The sequence below is a fragment of the Polypterus senegalus genome, chromosome 4 (genome assembly GCF_016835505.1).
Source record: "Polypterus senegalus isolate Bchr_013 chromosome 4, ASM1683550v1, whole genome shotgun sequence".
Classification (NCBI taxonomy): domain Eukaryota; kingdom Metazoa; phylum Chordata; class Cladistia; order Polypteriformes; family Polypteridae; genus Polypterus; species Polypterus senegalus.
The window spans coordinates 57,172,684-57,188,152 of record NC_053157.1 but is presented as its reverse complement, the minus strand read 5'-3'; the positions used below and the strand labels follow the sequence as shown (position 1 = coordinate 57,188,152).

At 37.0% G+C, this 15,469-nt stretch overlaps 1 protein-coding gene and 1 long non-coding RNA gene across 7 annotated transcripts in view; one reads left to right on the top strand and one right to left on the bottom strand.

The window, feature by feature from the left end:
• LOC120527364 (nicotinamide riboside kinase 1-like) overlaps nucleotides 1-15,469 on the bottom strand; it is a 95,517-nt gene that overhangs the window by 74,962 nt on the left and 5,086 nt on the right. For 2 of the 5 annotated variants that reach the window (XM_039750698.1, XM_039750701.1), the window contains exon 1: nucleotides 6,552-6,828. The exons of 2 other annotated variants lie outside the window; for them this stretch is intronic. The gene's annotated coding sequence lies outside the window, so the exon portion shown is untranslated. Of the gene's footprint in view, nucleotides 1-6,551; nucleotides 6,829-15,469 lie in introns of those variants that run through there. One more of the 5 variants, XM_039750696.1, reaches the window with a different exon arrangement.
• On the top strand, nucleotides 7,073-15,073 carry LOC120527365. Of its 2 annotated transcripts, XR_005633324.1 has the most exons (4): nucleotides 7,073-7,135; nucleotides 10,530-10,734; nucleotides 13,752-14,082; nucleotides 14,463-15,073. It is a non-coding gene; the product is annotated as an uncharacterized LOC120527365 (long non-coding RNA). The 2 variants fall into 2 exon arrangements; XR_005633323.1 differs by lacking the exon at nucleotides 14,463-15,073 and having other exon boundaries at nucleotides 13,752-14,290.

The window sequence follows — 15,469 nt, the reverse complement described above, 5'->3', positions numbered from 1 at the left end:
GATAATGGCAAGAAAATTGCAATTAACAAATAAAACGAAACAGATCACTATTAGTCTTAGAAATGTAGGTCTTTCATTTAGAGAAATTGCCAAAAAAATCAAACTGTCAGAGACTATTTTGTCCTACACAGTCCAAAGACAACTGAAAACTGGAAGAAACTCTGATATGAAGAGATCTGGCAGGCCCAATCAGAAGAAAATTTATTGAGGGTCACCAGTTTACGTGATAGGCGCCTCACAGCACAACAGCTTCAAGCACAGCTTAAGAGTGGTCGAAAAAAGCAAGTCTCAGTTTCTGCTATGAAGAGGAGACTTTGAGCTGCAGGCTTGATAGGTGAGTGGCAGTAAGAACGCCATTCTGTAAAGGACAAAATAAAAAAGTGAGGCTTCTCTGGGCCATAAAATACCAGGGGCCTCATGCATAACGCCATGCGTAGAATTCACATTATAACATGATGTAGGCACAAAACCCGAAATGTGCTTACGCACAGATAAATCCAGATGCAGGAATCTCTGTGTTCGCCAACTTCTGTGTTCTTCCGCTACATAAATCCCGGTCAGTGTGAAAAGTAACGCTTGTGCAAGCGCCTGCTGTCCCACCCAAACTCCTCCCAGAATTACGCCTTTTTGAATATACAAATCAATATAAATAGCCCTTAAGCTCAGTGTTCTGTGAAAACACAATGGGAAAAGCAAGAGAGAAAATGGAAGAATTTCAGCGAATAACAAGTGGAGGGAAGGAAAAACATACTATTTGTTGGTTTAAACAGTTGCATAAACAACACAAGGAAGCTGATCGAGTGACATAGCGTGTCGGAGAAACTCAAAAGCTCAAGTTTTCACATATCAAAGTCGCCATGAAAAGGCGAGTCGTAGCCCACCGTCTGAGTGTCACATGAAAGCTTATTAGGGTACAGAGAGAAAAAAAGGCACACAGTGGGGAAAAAGCACGAAATGTCAACTTCAATCTCAAAATTTCCACTTTAATCATGTAGTTTATTTTTTCATTAAAGTAGAACATCATAAACTTCATCTTAAAATCGTTTAACTAGTTTCTCAAATCACATCGTAAGTAAAGTAGCACGTTATATGCTTTGTTTTGTATGTGTTCTTCTATGTGCTCTATGTGTGTGAATCACTATGTGCTTCTTAAACTGGCTTTCTCTACCTCTGACAGGACACAGAATCCATTATATTCGTGATATTACAGCTCTCTGAATAACTAAAATACTGAGATGTATACATGATATCATTTCATGATGATAGGAGTTAAAGCATATTATTAAACATGGAAACACGGTGGTGCAGTGATTGTGCGCGACCTTCAATGAAATAATTTATTGCAGCAGTACTCAGGGGCAGCTCTAAGCTCGTGGCAGCCCTGGGCAGAGAAAGAATCGGTGGCCCCTTTGCCCGCCAATGTCAATATGCTATCTCATGCACGGCGGATGGCCACATCTGTTGCGGACACTGCATAGCCGCCTCATGCTCATGACACAAGCGTTTAACTTTTGTCGAAATGTGCCGCTGCGTTTTTAGCTGTGTCGTTATTTTCTCTTTCTGTTTTATATTCAATATACACAGGAGCTTCGGTTCACGACCATAATTCGTTCCAAAACTCAATCGGTCATAAACCGATTTGGTCGTGAACCGAAGCAATTTTCCCCATAGGACTGCATGTAAATACAATTAATCCGTTCTAGACCACACGAACTGTACGTAAATATATATATATTTTTTAAGTTTTTAAAATCAAATATAGTTAATTAAACCATAGAATGCACAGTGTAATAGTAAACTAAATGTAAAAACATTGAAGAACACTGAGAAAACCTTGAACAACAGAGAAAACTAACACTGCTATAGTACGCGCTATAGTGCTACCAACCGCTGGCTAAAAGCACTTTTTTTACACACAGGGAAAAAAATGAACATTTGAAAAAATCCATAATTTAATAAACCACCAAGAAAAATAACATTGCAACAATGCACGCTACAAACCGATCGCTGGAAACAGAAGTGAAAACAAAATCAAGCCCAGCGCATTCTTTAACTGCCTTCCTACCTTAATGCATCCAGCTCTCTCTCGTGCTGCCTCTGTGTGTGTGTGTGTCGCGCTCTCTCTCGCTGCCTGTGTGTGTGCGTGTCGCGCTCTCTCGCTCGCTGCATAGGGAGAGACTGAACATGTACAAACCAAAAGGGAAACTGGCTTGTTCATATACTGAGTGTGTGGTCATGAACCGAGGCAAAAGTTTGGCAAACTTTTTGGTCGTAAACCGAGTTATACGTGTTCCGAGACGTTCGTGAACCAAGGTTCCACTGTATATTGGCGTGGCGCCCACTGGGATTTGGCGGCCCTGTCCAGATGCAAACTGTGCACCTGCACAGGGCCGCCCCTGCAGTACTGTCTCTTTCAAATGTATTAACCTCCAATTCCTGTCCTTCCATTTCATTCTCCAAGTTACCGATCGCCACACAATCAGCTCTTTAATAGACGTTAAGCCATCTGTAAGCTTAGAGCGCCGATTCTTTAAAACATTTAAGGAACATTGAAATATCTTTGTAGTACATGTTTAATTATTCTGTCCTTCACGCCAGTCCCAGTGAAGCATACAGTGCAAGGCAGGAACAACCTTTAATTATTAACAATATAGATTATTTAAATGAAGTTAAAGTTTTATCTGTATAATATAATAAACATATTTTGCTGCATTTCATCTTAAATATGATATCATCATCATATGTAAATACATGCTTTATAAAGTGGCTCAGGTTGTGCAATATTATAACTGTTGTGCAAGTTTACAAGGAGGTAATTCTACTTATAAGTACAGATAGTTCTACATGGGGCACTTGATTGAGTGCGTTTAGAGCTCTTGGGATGAAACTCTTTCTGAACCGCAAGGTCCGTAAAGGAAAGGTTTGAAGCGTTTGCCTTGTGAGAAACAGTTCAAATAGGAAGCATGACTGACGCAGCGTGTGCTTGATGCTGTATACCGATAATTCTCTTTCTGATCAGCTGCTCCGAGTGGTGCAGTGAGAGTAATATGGAAAAAGATGATCTGCTGTGGCAACCCCTAACGGGAGCAGTTGAATGAAGTAAAATAATTTACAGTGAGAGTAACAATGATAAAGCAGCTATGGTATTTGGAATAGTTTGACCATTCCGTGGACCATTATATTGTTACTGGTTAATTACAATCAGATGCATTAAACTAATAAACAATATGCAGTTAATTTCAGTGTATTTATAAAGCTGCATCAGGAAAAGAAAGGATAACCACACAGGAACAGTAGCACTGCTTTGATGCTGGGTGCTGCCAGTCTGCAAAACCGAGCGGAGAACTTGCGTACGACAGGGTATGAGGTACCGTGGAAATGTGCATGGCTTTATGCCAAGTTTAGGTTTTATACATCACGATTTGAACGTGGAAACGTTCTTAGGCAAAGTTTCTGTGCGTATGCACCGTTTATACATGAGGCCCCAGGTGTGGACTACTGCAGAGTGGAAGTAAGTCTTATGGACCAGTGAATTAGAATTTGAAATCAAACCACAAGTTCATCATGCAGAGTGTTTGTACGCCGTTAAGTTGGTGAAAGGATGGTTCCTCAGTATGAGACACCAACTGTTAAACACGATGGTCTAGGATTCTTTTGCTGGAGGCAGAGTTGGCGACTTGCACAGAATGACTGGCATTCTTAATCAAAAGGGTTACCACAGCATTTTAGTTAGTTTGGGATGAACTAGACAGAAGGGAGAAAGGAAAGCAATGTACAAGTGCAACACATTTGCGTGAACTTCTGCAAAAGTGTTGGGAAGGTCTTTCTGACCAATGTGATTTCCTTTATAGAAAGAATGTTACATGTTTTGTGTTTTTGGCTGTTATATCAGGAAAAATTGGCTACTTTGATGAATGAAAAATTTGAGTAAAATTTTGCATACTTAATGATTCCTTTACTTATTTTTTTATTTACCATTGTTATATACCTTGATTTCATGCAGTGGTCTCAAACTCTGGTCCTGGTGGGCCGCAGGTTTTCATTCTTACCCTTTACTTAATTAGTGGCTTGTTTTTGCTAATTAACTTATTTTTAATTAATTTTAATGAATTTGTTCTTGAAGAATCAGACCCCTCAATTGTTTCTTTTTCCTTAATTAGCAGTTGAACAATAATGAGATATAAAATGAGCCAAAACATGACCAGAAACTGTGTCCCACCAACATCTGAAAATAGAGAAAGATTAAAGTCTCAGGAATGATCTGCTAAAGTCCACAAAACAATTTAACAGTACTCTTAGAAAAATCAATACTTTTGGAGATATATGCCATTGCACAATGAGAGCAGTAACAAGCCATGAAATTAAAGAATGGATGTAATTAACAACAAGAATCGGTTCTTAATTAAGCAACTGGTTGGACTGAAATTGGTTGGAGTTTGAGACCCTGACTTAGCTGGTCTTCTGTTAGCTCACTCACTTCACATTTCATTTCTGTTTGGATGCCATTTAAGAAAAGAAATGAAGCGATTCAGAGGAATGATGAAGAAATTCAGGACAACAAATCTTAAAAAACAAGTAAATTAAAATAAAAGGGAAAGGAATTAATTAGCAGCAAAAACTGGTCATCAATTAAGAAAAGGGTTTAAATGAAAACTTGCAGCCACTGCGGTCCTCCAGGACCACAGTTTGAGACCACTGATTTCATTAAACATTAAGCCAAAAAACTGAGGTGTTCTAAAACTTTTGACTGGTAGTGTAGTTTAATTTGTGTAAATTCTAAAATTTTTCATTAAGACATAGATCTTGTGTGGCTGAAACTATATGTTCCTAATAGATTACATATAATGTGAATTTTGTTTTTCAACCTTATTTGACACAGAACATAATCAAATCAATTATTTGCAATGACAGTTTAACATTTTGCCTACTGACTGCAGTAACTGGCTAAGCAGTGAAGTATAAATTGAACTCTATGAGTATGCAACATGTTTTTTTGTGTGTGCAGTAACATTTATGTAGAATAATAGTGATAAGCTAAAAGTAATGAAATGAACAAGAGATAAAGAAAGAACCATGTTAAAAGTCTCATCCTGATTTTGTTGTTTGTGCTGTATTTTTACTTAACATATTTAAATACAATTCAAGAACTTTCTATTAGTTTAATGCTATTGTGTAGTCATATTTTCTATGGCCTAACTTTTGTTTTTGTTTTTTTTATATTCATTAATAGTCACCAGAAGTGGTATGATGGTTGGTTTTCTTTTAACTAGAGTTACAGAAGTAGGAGACAATGTCTTCCGTATAAGCAAAAGGTTTTTATAAAACATTCATATCCATACAGTACATATATTTCTTAGTATACATTACATTTTATTATTCTATTGGCGACTTCATACCATGCTTTGTTTTTATTACATGCAATTTTTTAAAATTTTAATTACAGAAACTTGTAATAATATGCATTTTAGAAATAAGCAAGAATAATAAGTTTTTTTCTCGTAGCTTTAATGGCTGAAGTACTGTATCATGATAACACTTTAGTGTAGCAATTAAATAGTTATTTGTGAATAATTATCAAATATACAATACATTGTGTGCTAACAGCAACAGTACCTTATTGGGTATGTACAGTATCAATATTTTCTTTCAACTTTATTTTGAAATAATAATAATTTTTTTTTAATTGGTTAATTATTCCCTTCTTTATTCTTCCAATAAAACATTTTCTAGACCCATTAAATTCAAATCTGGTTTTAAGGGAGGGCATTGCTTATTCTTAAAAGACTGGTTATAAAATAGAAACCAAACATATTCTAGATAACACATTCCCTTTAGGACTATAATATGTGTCACACAGAAAGTATATCTGAATGTTATTTTACGTACAGTAATACTTTTGCATAAGATATTTGGCTTTATACATAAAACTGTAATTGTGAAATATAACTAACAATGCAGTTAGCGTGCTTATGCTTAAACGATCATATGACGGGTACTCAGTCTTGTCAATTACAGGGTCATGGGTTGCAGTTGCCTTTCACGCCAACATAAAGACATCAATTTATCACGGAGCACGCTCCGTTATGTAAAGTACATCCCGACGTCTCACTCACTAAAAAATGTAACAATGAAAGGTAAAGGGTTCAAACCTTAAGTGGGTCTCCCAGACAACTTCATTAATCAATTATTTATTGTTCCACTCTATATTTAAGAAAATGTATCTTAAAAAAAAAAAAACACTTTTTTGAAAAAAATTCAATTGTAACTTTATTGCATATACAGTACCTAACTTTTTAAATACTACGGGTGCTGTAACCCACACATAAGGGATTCTCTAGAAGTGTGTGTTCATACTTGTTCGGAATAGGTTGGACTGAGGGCCTGTTCAATCCTGCGTTTTCCTTCCTTGATCCTCGCCTGGTCAAGCGGATGGAGACTAAAGTAATATTCGTTATATTTAAACAATAATTAATTGGTTAACGTATATGCGAAATATGTATATAAATTAAAAGGACGCACATTACATTACACATAAGTAAGCAAATACAAACCTAAACGAAGATGTTTGTTTCGTGGTTGTTACGATTTAATCTTTAACGTTGTTTTCCAAAAGTATTTAGCCGCAGTCCTCTTTCTTAAGCTTCATAGATGTTGATGTAGTAATAATGTACAAGCAAAATTACTTGTACTTTTTGCTTACAAAAAGTTCTTTACGGTATTTTGAAGTATGATTTGGCGAACCTTTCTTAAGATTCTTCCGCCATCTAATCACATGTTTATATAGCAAGTAAGAACTAAGAAGCTAAAGTCTACTCTGTCCCTCAGGATGACAGCACAACAGTGGGCGGAGAGTTACAATTGGTCCAGTTGCGCTGACCCACCCAATGAGCACGCGACCACTGAACACACTGTTTACTAATTGATTTTTTTTTAATTCAGCGTGGTTTTTAATAATGCAACATTTTTAATGAAGAAGCAGCTTAAACATAACTATATATATATATATATATATATATATATATATGTATTTTTTTTTAATTAAGTTTTATTTATTTTTTTTACTCTTGCATTGCTTTTGACCATGGGTTCCCAACCTTTTTTTCGCCTGTTTACACAGTGACAACTTTTCGAAAAGGTAAGTTTAACTCCAGTTAGTAATTCGAGTTTATACGTTCATACCATAATAAAGCGATCGACAAAGAGGACATTTTAAGATACTGTTTTAACATTTCTATTTTAAGTTCAAGTAACAATATAATAGTACCTAATAATGTTATTTCATTTATTTAAAATAAACTAATTATGAGCAGATACCGGTATGAAAGAACGAAAACAAAACGATTCGATAAGAACACATCAGTCAGTGGGACGGTGTTCTTGCTTTTCGCCAATGAATTTGGATATTTTGGCGCAGTTTTTGAAAGACCAAGTCTCACGTCGTCTTTAGGAACTAATCAAGTTCTTCACGACCTCCGCTTTTGAAAGCAAACATACCCTCTGAGCAGACGAAATTTAAATGTAAATGTAAATTTATCCCCGGTTGAGAACCCCTGCTTTATGCGTTTAAAGTTTTGACCCGTTCTTAAATTAATTATGAACATAGCATATGTGCACTTCAGGGGGGCATACGTGATATAAAAAGTAAAGAGTATACCTATATAAAAATATATATTTTATACTTCCAAAATCCTTAACGGAGTCTCAGGGTTTAGTCTGTCCCACTGTGGCCAATTCAGAGATGGAAAATAATCTAAAACACTTGTCTTTGGAATATGAGTCCAGGAGAACAGAATGTTCAAACTCATTATCTCATCTCTCTTAACTCAAAATATCTCTGTGTCTTTATGTATGAGTATATACATACATATTTATAAATAAAGCTACTACTAATTTTCCATATTAATTATGAACAAAATATAGTACCAAAACAACTGACTCACAGTTTCATGATACTTCAATCAAAACAGCAAAAATGTCAAAACAAAGCCATAAATTCTTTAAATTAAATTTATTTAAATAATATCTGTTTACCACTCTGGCTGGCACTGTTAGTTCTGGCTTCACACAGCTCCAGAGTCCAGAGAAAAGTTATGTATGTTGAATAGAGTCCCATGAAGATGCACCTGTTGGGAAAAACTTACAATTTTATTATTCATCCATCCATTCTCTTCCGCTTATCCGAGATCGGGTCGCAGGGGTAGAAGCTTGAGCAGAGATACCCAGACTTCCCTCTTCCGAGGCATTCACAGGCCAGTTGAGAGAGATAGTGCCTCCAGCGTGTCCTGGGTCTTCCCCGGGGCCTCCTCCCGGTTTGACGTGCCCAGAACACCTCACCAGGGAGGCGTCCAGGAGGCATCCTGATTAGATGCCCGAGCCACCTCATCTGACTCCTTTCGAAGCGGAGGAGCAGCAGCTCTACTCTGAGCCCCTCCTGGATGACTGAGCTTCTCACCCTATCTTTAAGGGAAAGCCCAGACACCCTGTGGAGGAAACTCATTTCAGTCACTTGTATTCGCGATCTCGTTCTGTTGGTCACTACCCATAGCTCATGACCATAGGTGAGGGTAGGAACGTAGATTGACTGGTAAATTGAGAGCTTTGCCTTACGGCTCAGCTCCTTTTTTACCACGACAGACCGATGCAGAGCCCGCATCACTGCGGACAATGCACTGATCCACCTGTTGATCTTACGCTCCATTCTTCCCTCACTCGTGAACAAGACCCCAAGATACTTGACCTCCTCCACTTGGGACAGGATTTTGCTCCCAACCCTGAGAGGGCACTCCTTTTCCGGCTGAGGACAGTGGTCTCGAATTTGGAGGTGCTGATTCACATCTCAGCTGCTTCACACTCAGCTGCGAACCGATCCAGAGAGAGTGGAAGATCACGGCCTGATGAAGCAAACAGGACAACATCATCTGCAACAAGCAGTGACCCAATCCTGAGTCCACCAAACCGGTCCCCCTCAATGCCCTGGCTGCGTAAAAGTTATGAACAAAATCGGTGACAAAGGGCAGCCCTGGCAGAGTCCAACTCTCACTGGAAACGGGTTCGACTTACTGCCGGCAATGCGGACCAAGCTCTGACACCGATTGTACAGGGACTGAACAGCCCTTATCAGGGGGTCCGGTACCCCATACTCTCAAAGTTCTCCCCACAGGATTCCCTGAGGGACACGGTCGAACGCCTTTTACAAATCTACAAAACACATGTAGACTGGTTGGGCAAACTCCTATGCACCCTCCAGGACCCTGCTAAGGGTGTAGAGCTAGTCCACTGTTCCTCGATCAGGACGAAAACCACAATGTTCCTCCTGAATCCGAGGTTCAGCTATCTGACGGACACTCCTCTCCAGGACCCCTGAATAGACTTTTCCAGGAAGGCTGAGGAGTGTGATCCCTCTGTAGTTGGAACACACCCTCCGGTCCCCCTTCTTAAACAGGGGGACCCCCACCCCGGTCTGCCAATCCAGAGGCACTGTCCCTGTTGTCCATGCAATGTTGCAGAGGCGTGTCAACCAAGACAGTCCTACAACATCAAGAGCCTTGAGGAACTCCGGGCATATCTCATCCACCCCTGGGGCCCTGCCACCAAGGAGTTTTTTGACCACCTCGGTGACCTCAGTCCCAGAGATGAAGGAGTCCACCTCCAAGTCCCTAGGCTCTGCTTCCTCATTGGAAGGCGTGTTAGTGGGATTGAGGAGGTCTTCGAAGTACTCCCCCCACCAACCCACAATGTCCCGAGTCAAGGTCAGCAGCGCACCATCCCCACCATATACAGTGTTGACACTGCACTGCTTCCCCCTCCTGAGACGCCGGATGGTAGACCACAATCTCCTCGAAGTAATCCGAAACTCGTTCTCCATGGCCTCCCCAAACTCCTCCCACGCCCGAGTTTTTGCCTCAGCAACCACCGAAGCCAATTTTATTATTGACTTATTAATATTACCTTCACAAAACAGAAAAAAGTGAATACCTTCTAAATAGCTATAGATAAATAAGGAACTAATTTGATTCCTTAGAATCAGGGTCTTAGAATGTTGTTTATGTATTTTAATTTTATATGTTTTTTTAAGCTTTTGTAATTACTGTACTCTTCTGCATTAAAACAGTTTTTTTTAATCAATAAATGTTAAGCCACTATTACTATGGATTTTATTGGTAATGATAATTGTCCTTGAAACTGTGTATTAAAAGTGTCATTCTTTGTATAAGAGGGTTAAAATGTAGGGAACACTTGATAACTTGCCATTTTTAAGTATTATTTCAAGTTATACTTAATTTTCTAATGATACGTAGCTCAGTGCTAGCTGAATATATTAACTGTTAAATTAAAAATGTCTAGTATGAATTCATGAGATTTATGTATTAATTTTTGATTTTTAAGGCAGCTGTGTCCCTCTTCTTTAGAACAGTTGCAGTGACATCAATTCCTTTGTTTTAGACCAAGTTCTTCCCTTAGTTCTGATGCTATACCATCCATTCATTAATCCATCATTTTTTATTGAATCTCCTTATTTTATTAAAAAGATGTCAACAGAGATATGAAGAGTTGCAGAGTAATTTAGCAGGATTGAGCATGAAAGAAAAACCAACACTGTGTGGGACTCTGGCTATTAAAAAAGGTATACCCATCTTTATTATGAGAAAACACAGGCAGACGCAGGGAGAACGCTCATATTTTGTAAAGGCTGTAACCTCGCCAGTAATCAAACCTTTCTGGACCCTTGATAGGGTAAGTATGTATTACATCTAATTTAATTTATTCTTAAGTCAGAGACTACATGTGAGCATTCAATTAAAGCCTTCAAAGAGATCTAAAATCCTAGAAAATAACTTGCAAAAATAACAATATGGTTATAATTAACCTTTTAATATAATACAATATAGTAGTGGAATATATGGTGGAATATTAAAAACAGCTCCAGAACTAAATGTTACTCAGAAAATGGTTATATTTCAAAATATATTTCTATAAATGCAAAGAATTATTATTATTATTATATGTATATCTTTTCTAGATACTGTACATCTTAAAAAATAAGCAAATCTAAAAGGTTTCAAACTGGGTGATATTCATTCTTATTTTACTGACAATAACTTATTCCTTTTATAATAAATAAAAACAATAACTGATTTCCTTTTAGCCTGTTTCCTTCTGGTTTAATTTTCAAGCACTACAAAATTCAAGAAATGAGACAGGGCTCTGAAATTTGCCTCTCTCTTAAGGCTCATTGCTAATTCTGCAAGAATATGTAGTGATTCTAGAAACTGTTCATCAAGGCTTATAAAATGCTACAATTGTAAATCAAAATGTCATTGGCTAATCCATTCCCCGTAAACACCCAAAAACTTTCTCAAATTAAACTAGTACATAATAAGATTAGATTTGTTGAAACAAAGCATAGGCAGGAGGAATCAGTATTACATATATAATATTTTCAAGCTGCCTAGAGGAAATTGTAAAAAATCTGTTTCTAAAAAATCTTTTTATGATACCTTCAAAGTAACCCTAACCTTTCCAACATAAAGTAAATCCATACATCCATCCATTATCCAACCCGTTATATCCTAATTACAGGGTCACAGGGGTCTGCTGGAGCCAATCCCAGCCAACTCAGGGCGCAAGGCAGGAAACAAACCCTGGTCAGGGTGCCAGCCCACCGCAGGGCACACACACACACACACCAAGCACACACTAGGGACAATTTAGAATTGCCAATGCACCTAACATGCATGTCTTTGGACTGTGGGAGGAAAGCGGAGTACCCGGAGGTAACATTGCAACTAAATCACTCTAAGCAATTAACAATGCAAGCCATTCTACCAACAGAATTTCTCTTTAGCTCATCTGCTTAGATTACTTGTACCCCAATTGGTAAGATATGTGACTTGCAAATGATAAACTGATTCTAATTTAAGGTGGTATCAGAAGTATACATGTTGTTCAATGAGGAAAGAACTTTTAGCATTCAATATAAAGCCTGTTACAAACCAATGACAAGCTGTACAGGCTATAAGGGCTCACTTTATAATAGATGATCATTTGGCTTGTGTATACAGTCCACATACTGTATGTTAGTCAGTTAGAGACCTGGATTCCATATCTTATTTGGAGGATAAGCTCTGGGAGCACTAAGGGTCAATTCAATCTTCTTTAAAGTTTGTTATAAAATACTTGTATAGTGTAAAATAACATTCTCTGACCCAGTTAATCCAAATCTCAGTCACAAGGAGACACAATTAGACTAGTTTAGTTAAACTATAGGTAAACTGAGGAGTAACAAATAGGAAAAGCAACAAACTAAGGTCCCTACCTAATAAAATTTGTAAAACAACATGATCGGAAGTAGTCTCATTAGTACAATTAACCTTTAGATACTCTGAAATGCCTTTTCTTATGATTTCTTTTTTATACTTGCTTCTACTTAATTTTTACTGACATCACTAACTGCACACTAGTATTTTTGGTAAATATATAAAAAATGACAATGCATGAGGCTGCATGAATTAATTTTTTTGTTAGAAAAATATAAGTAAACATGTAAAAAAACATTACACAAAAACACAAAAAAAGAGGTTAAATGTTAACTTTATACATAATCTAGTATAATTATTTTTGTATACATTAGGCCTTTTTTAGTTTCTGTCCTAGGTGTGACATTAAACTACATCCAGGCCTACAATTTGTCCCTCAACTAAAAAAAACTTCACACAGCTCTGAGATGACAGACAGGACACCTTTCTGCTCTCCGCGTCAGTAGCTCTGCTGCAGCCACTCATAGGAAGGCCTAATCGCTGGAACAGTCAAAACCGTCAGAGCCAATGGGGTCAGGCCTGTTGGGGATCAGAACTGGTGTGGTGCTGAGGTGTCTTACAAAACTGCAAGGTCTACAGAAGTGCCCAGTTTCTGAATTCTGATCACAGACTTGTTGTTACTCTGAAAATCTAGCATGGGTCCAGTAGGTTACCACCTTTTAGGAAAATGAGGCTGGACTTGGCCATACTCCAAGATCAGGCTGTTTCTAATGAGTTTGCACGCAATTTGTTGGAGCAGCTTACAGACTTGGGTGCAACTGCTGAACCTAATGTGGAAGACCCTGAAGGTTGCTAAGTGTTTTGTTGGTGTTAGAGCACAAGGACAATCCCTGGACAGAGCAGCAATCCATCGCAGGACACAAACTAGTGACTGAGCCCAGTTAGCACCACCAGTTCACCTAACCTGCATTTCTTTGGACTGTGGGAGGAAACCGGAGCACCCAGAAGAAATTAACACAGGCATGGGGAGAACATGCAAACTCTCCATGCTGTCTCCATACTGATGTGGGCTACTACTGCGCCACCATGTCACCCATATTTCAATATTTGTTCCTATATTAATTTCCCCTTGGGATTAATAAAGTATCTATCTATCTACCTATCTAAATATAGTAAACACAGCATAAGCAAATAAAACATTAGAAATATTACCAATTAAACAATCTCTAAACTGCTGTTTAGACATAGGTATTTTACCACCTTGGACCAGTGGTGAAGCAAATATCCTGGCTATTTATTTAAATATGTTCTTTTAAGCAGACACCTTAAACAGTAAATACTATTACACTAATAGAAACCTAAATGACCAAGACATGAGGGACAGGCTAATGGTGCACTGTTCACTTTAGTTCTACACAGACAGTTGCCTCTATTTGTTAATATTTACTACTGTGCGTGTATTTTTGTTGAAGATTTTTCTTTTGTGCTTTACAGATTAAAGAAGAGTTTGAGAGGATAACTACTTTGCAACTAGAGCCAAAATGTTTGTCATTTTTTAATAAATACAGATCAAAGCTGTTGTCTGTTTTTAATGTCAGGGAAAGTGCTTCAGGCAAAATGATGTGTGACATAATGAGTTGTCTACACAAGGCAAAGAAGAAGCAAATTCTGAAAACTGCATATAATGCCTTTGTAACATGTGGAGGAAATATTTTTAATAGAGATGTTTGCTGTTTTATAGGGTGAAAATGCAATAGAGAAGATATGTCATCATTTGCTGCTTAATGGAGTATATGGGGGAAAGTAGCCTATCAAAGAGCACCTAGTAAGCTAAATATTGTGATATAGAACTGATAATCTGGCAGAATAGTTTAGGACCTGCAATTTAGAATGGAAATGTGAACATGAAGGCATTGTTGGCATTTAGTTCTATTTGGTGTCCAAAACAAATCTGTAATATTCTTTTACCCATTTTTTCCACTTGTATGACTATGGAATTTAGTGTATTACAAATCATTAACTGGAGGTGTGAAGTGTTGCCTTAGGTTTGTTCATGAAGAAATGTTTGTTACTTGATGTACTCTTTTTAGTAATAAACAGCATACATTTAGTTTGCTTTCACAAGCTTTTAAGGTATACATGGAATATCCTTTTAAGTAGACTTAAAATGAGCTTATCTCTTTTTACTATATGTGATTGTTACAGGATGTGGATTTTCCTGATGTTTCTCAATGCACTTTGAACATCTACATCATTAAAAAGAAACTGTGGAACCCGCTGATGTCCCTGAAGACATTGGCATCATAGTTGAAGGTCAAGAAATACACAAGTAAATGATTTATGAATGCTGATAGTTTAATATGATGTTGAATAATTTTTGTAAACTACGTTTTCGTTAAAGAGACTGAACAGAAGGAAAAAAGATATAGGTGTATGTGTGCGGTATTTTGTATTATTTATTATTCAGCAGACCCCCATGACCCTGTAGTTAGGATATAGTGGGTTGGGTAATGGATGGATGGATGGATGGATGTATATAAGATTATATAATTTCTCTATCCAATGTTTTACCTAAAGTTTAGTTGAAATACATTATCAAAAGAAAGCATTAGACCTAGCAAAATTATGTTAATTAAATTGCAGTGTGCCCCAAATGTATAAGCAAATTGGTACATGTTCAATGTATAAGAATAAAAATTGAGTAAATTCAAATTCCACAAGTTCTGTATGTAAAATTTATATACATTATATCAAAAAAGTGTTAACATAATGTAAGTAATGTTTATGGGGAATGCTATGCATTTAATGTGTATAAACATACTATATTTTTGTAAACTCTAGTTTGGGGATTATCATCTGAATAAAACAGTCAATAACTTGCATTTGATAACTGTCTTTAATTTTAAATAATATTTAAGCAATAAAATTAAGGCAACATTTGCATGGACCTTTTTGAGTTACCATATCTTGAAGTATTATGTTAAAGCAACTCAATTAAATTGAAAAAATATAAGTCAAATATTTGTAGTTATGCTTCATATAAAATGTAGTCAAGTCTACTTGAATTATTTAAGTTGTTCAAATCAATAAAATGAAGTTAAATTAACATATATTTTTGCTTTGCTGGAACTTATTTAGGTAAATATTAACAATTTGCGTATATGATAGATAGAGTTGATTTTACTTAAAAGTAGATAAAGTTGAATACTGTA